The sequence below is a fragment of the Tupaia chinensis genome, unplaced genomic scaffold (assembly GCF_000334495.1).
Source record: "Tupaia chinensis unplaced genomic scaffold, TupChi_1.0 Scaffold000578_2, whole genome shotgun sequence".
Classification (NCBI taxonomy): domain Eukaryota; kingdom Metazoa; phylum Chordata; class Mammalia; order Scandentia; family Tupaiidae; genus Tupaia; species Tupaia belangeri.
In genome coordinates, this window is record NW_006160094.1 from 4,603,855 (window position 1) to 4,608,844 (window position 4,990).

A 4,990-nucleotide genomic window follows, 5' to 3' on the forward strand; every position below is an offset into this window, starting at 1 on the left:
CCAACCCCTTATTATAGAAGGTCTCCCCATAAACCTTTGGGATAGAGATTTGTTATCACAAATGAGCCTCATCATGTTCAGCCCTTCCGATACAGTTACTGCACAAAAGTTAGCACAGGGTTATACACCAGGAAAAGGCTTAGAGAAAAATGAATCAGGTATCATCCATTCCTTGATACCAAAACCTAAATTTAATAGGACAGAACTGGGAAATTTGTCCTAACAGCCATTGCTATTCCTGTACCCCACGCTGATAAAATCTCCTGGAAAAGATGATGTGCCCGTGTGGGTTGATCAATGGCCTCTTACTTTTGAAAAACTTCAAGCTGCCCAATTGTTAGTACAGGAACAATTTGAGGCAGGACACACTGTCGACAGCACTTCACCATGGAATACCCCTATCTTTGTTATTAAGAAAAAATCAGGTAAATGGCATCTACTCCAAGACTTAAGAGCAATCAATAAGACTATGGTTCCCATGGGAGCCTTACAGCCTGGCTTTCCATCCCCAGTAGCCATTCCTTTAGACTTCTTCAAGATAATCGTTGATCTCCAAGATTGTTTCTATACCATTCCTTGACACCCTTCAGATCAACAAAGATTTGCTTTTAGCAACTAATTTTAAAGAACCCATGAAGCGTTACCAGTGGAAAGTCCTGCCCCAAGGCATGGCCAACAGCCCTACTCTACGCCCAAAATATGTTGCTGCTGCATTGCAGCCAGTTAGAAATAAATGGAATCAAATATACATCATCCATTACATGGATGGCATTTTAATAGCAGACAAGGATGGTCAGCTAGTTCTCCAATGTTTTCAAGACCTTTAAAAACAACTTTCCATTTGAGGACTAAAGATTGCCCCTGAAAAGGTACAACTTAAGGACCCATATACTTACCTAGGATACTATCTTTCTGGCTAAAAAATCACCACTACAAAGATACAATTTAGACTTGACAAGTTAAAAACCTTAAATATTTCCAAAAACTCTTGGGTGATATCAACTGGATCCGCCCATACCTCAAATTAACCACAGGCCAGCTTAAACCCTTGTTTAATATCTTACAAGGAGATGCCAATCCTAAATCTCCTCACATACTTACAGAGGAGGGCCATCAAGCTCTCTCTATAGTAGAAAAGGCCCTTGCCTCTCAATTCGTCACAGCCATCGATTATAGACCGCCATTGCTCCTTATTATTTGTCGCACTTCGGTCACACCAATGGCTGTGTTCTGGCAATCCGCTCCAGTTGTGTGGGTTCACCTACCATCTTCTCCTTCAAAGGTCATATACCCTTATTATCAAACTGTAGCTGATATTATCAGTATGGCTCGAAATTTAAGCGTTACTTGTTTTGGCAAAGACCCTGATACAATTATCCAGCCATATACTAAAGACCAAGTTAATTGGCTATTCCAACAAACAGATTTCTGGCCTATTGTATGTGCTTCCTTTACTGGAACTATTGATAACCATCTTCCTCCAGATAAATTTTTATATTTTTTATCTACCCATGATTTTGTTTTCCCTGTATGAACTTCACTTCATCCTGTCTCAAATGCTTTATTAGTTTTTACTGATGGTTCCTCCAATGGAACTGCTTCCTATTCTTTCTCTGATCAAACAGTTAACGGGAATTCCATACAATCCCCAGGGACAAGGCATTGTTGAACGTGCTCATCTTTCCTTGAAAAATGCTCTCCAAAAGCTAAAAAAGGGAGAGCTTTTACAGACTAAGGGCTCACCAAAAAACCTTCTGACACATACTTTTTTTATCCTAAATTTCCTGTCTCTTGATAAAGATGGAGACTCAGCTGCTGAGCACTTCTGGCATTCAACTACCAAAACAAAACTTGCCTCAGTTTTGTGGAAAGATCCTCTGGACAATACATGGAATGGTCTGGACCCTGTCCTCATTTGGAGCAGAGGGTCTGTCTGCATCTATTCTCAAAAAATGGATGCTGCAATCCTTTTGTGGTTCATAAGCGTGATGATTGGGTGTTCACGCCTGTGCGTGACATGTGCCTCCCTCCTGTTATGACGCCGGCACAGTACCCATCTGACATGAAAAAAAAAAAAGGAAAAAAGAAAAAAAGAAAAAAAAAGAAAAAAAAATGGATGCTGCTCATTGGTTACCAGAAAGATTAATCAAATAGATTGATTCTAACAAGCCATCCAGGGACTATGAAAACCCTGAGGTGTCTCTCTCTCCTTCCACAGATCAACAAAATGAAGATCCTTCTTAAATACCTGATTCTGTTTTGCTTCTTTGACATTACCGCTGCTGGTTTTGATCCTGGCACCGCTCCTCCTGGCAGAACAGAGGGGTCTCTGTCTTGTTTTACAGGAACACTGCTGCTTTTATGCTAACAAGTCAGGCATCGTTTGTGACAAAATAATCAACTCCAAGAATCTCTCCAACAACGTAGAAAACAAGTCACCAATGGTCTGCCTGGAACGGTCTCCTCCCTTTCCTGCTCCCCCTACTTGGCCCATTCATTGGCCTTTTAATTGTTTGCTCACTGCAACCTGTTATATTTAATAGGCTCATGTCATTCCTCAAACAACAAATTGGCTCGCTTACTATGCGGCCTACCCAGGTCCACTGTACTAGATTGGAGATGGAAGACCAACACCCCTATACTGGTCTCGCCTGAGGTGCTGAATCGGTTAGCCAAAGATGGGTAAGAGAGTCTGATGAACCCACTAACTGTTCAGTCCTTCCACCTAAGACATGAAGTCCATCATAGCTATGGGACTCTCCAGTGACAGGTAAGAATGGATGCATGGTTCCATAAACAACTCCAACCTAAGACAGGCACGATTCCCTCAGGCCTTTTCCTCATCTATCAAATTAAAACAGAAAAGGGGGACATGTGGGAGGCTGCCGAGGCCTTTTTCATGAGTCTTTTACTAGGTTTCAGTTTCCCAGAGAGCAAACAATTACACAATGACAAAGGCCACAATTGTCTCCCCTTCAAAACCTCACCTTCAAAACCATACTCTGATTGGCCACTAGAATCCCTCAGATTTGCATATCTGGTACCTCATGATTGGTCCACAAAAGCAACCAATCATAACCCACCTTTTAACAACTAATCACCGCCCACTAACATGTATATAACCACGATCCCTGGCCCACAATAAATGGACGACCCTGAAGAGTTGTAACACCGTGTCGTCTCCGTGTTGTAACACTGCACCATTTGTCCCATTTCTAATTCCCTCAGGAAACCTGTTTGACTGTCCCACAGGTCGGGACGCTGGATTCCCACATAATGGACCGTGGTTCAATTTCTGGACCTGGCAGCTTAAACTCACACCAGGAACATGACATGCATGCCCAAAATCCTGAGAGGAGACTAGAGGAGAAGGGATTGCAGTGTGGCCATCCCCTCAGGAGATGATTTCTTGCTTTCTGTATCTCTGTCTCTCTCTGTCTTTCTGGTGAGCACATGCTCCCTATAGCAAAAATCTCTCTCTTAAAAAAAAAATTAAATAATTTTAATTTTTAAGCTGCCAAGGGTTGAGACTTGAATCATGGTTGACCATTTGGGAGTCCAGAACTTCAACCACCACACCACCTGCTGGCCCCTGAAAATAAAAATTTTAAATAAGCTTAGTAAGAAGCTTCAGAAAGGACCCAGTAGTAGGTGTAGTGGTTAAGGCATTGGACACCCCACATGGCTGACAATGGTTCAAGTCCTAAAACTGGTGGTGGTTAAGGCACTGGACTTCCACATAGCCAACCACAGTTCAAATCTTGGACCTGATGGCTTGCTTTCTCACTTTCCCTCTCTGTCTCTCTCTGGTCAAATTAAAAAATAATAATAATAAGTAAAGTTGAACAGATAATTCTTTTAAAAAATTTTTTTTATTGTCTGATCCATTAGTTGGCCCTTTTCTGGGATAAGCAGTTCTACGCTTTCTTACCTGAAGAGTTCTCCTGCTCCTCAGATGTCCCTAAGTCCCCCATGCTTCTCTTTAGTCCTTGGGGCCATTGCTGCCTGGCTAAGGCACAAGGCCCAGATGTTGGCCTGGCTGCTCCCGGGAGGTTCAGACTTGGGAAGAGGCATCTCTCCTGATTAAGTACAGAAGACAGTGATGTGGGTGAGGCTCTGCCTATTGCCCCCCTTCAGGCACCATCTGCCCACCAGGGTCTCACCCAGTTCCTTTCTCCAGTCATCCCTACTGCTGAGGGGCGGTGGGTGTGGGGAGGGGAAAGGGCTCCAGCCACCGGCACAGGCCTGCTACCTCACATGCGGCATGGCCCAAATGTTTTTGCTGGTTCTTTTTTTCCTATCTGCCCTTTCAGGTTTATGTTTACAGTGCTCCTGGCTGTTCTACTTCCTGACACAGGGTCGCCCTGGCTCCCGTTTTCGTTGCCCAGCCAAAGGTACTACTCGGAGTAATATTTGGCGTTTGTTACATGATCATCGGTAAGGAAACCATAGGACATTTCGAACCACATCCTTGTTCTTTGAGAAGGTAATTCTTAGCTTTGGCTCTGAAGAAAGTACGTGGGACCAGCAGATGGTGTATTGATTATGTTGCTGGACTTCCATGTTGTCAACCGTGGTTCAAGTCCTGGACACCACCAGGGTGTGTGTGTGTGTGTGTGTGTGTGTTTGCGCGCGCACACACGTGCCCAAGATATCAAGAGAATGGAGGAAAAGGCACTGCGGCCTGGCCATCCCTACTGGGGGAATGATTTCTCACTTTCTGTCTCTCTGGCAAGTGCATGTGGCCTATAGTAAAAATCTCTCAAAACAAAACGAAATACCTGTTTCTAATCAGTCCCATTATTTTTTTCTTAAAAAAGGTATTGGGGGGGGAAAGGTATTGGGGCCAGCAGGTGGCATAATGGTTAAGGAGCTGGACTCCCACGAGGTCAACCATGGTTTGAGTTCCATACCTGGCAGTTTGAAAATCACATCAGGCACACGTGCCTCCATGCTACAAATCCCAAGAGGAGAATGGAAGAGAAGGGAC

At 43.7% G+C, this 4,990-nt stretch overlaps 1 non-coding gene across 1 annotated transcript; it reads left to right on the plus strand.

Annotated features, from left to right (window-relative positions):
- Positions 1–1,964: 1,964 nt before the first annotated feature.
- LOC114009643 (small nucleolar RNA U13) lies at positions 1,965–2,063 on the plus strand. The gene has a single exon (XR_003551033.1). It is a non-coding gene; the product is annotated as a small nucleolar RNA U13 (small nucleolar RNA).
- The last annotated feature ends 2,927 nt before the right edge of the window (positions 2,064–4,990 follow it).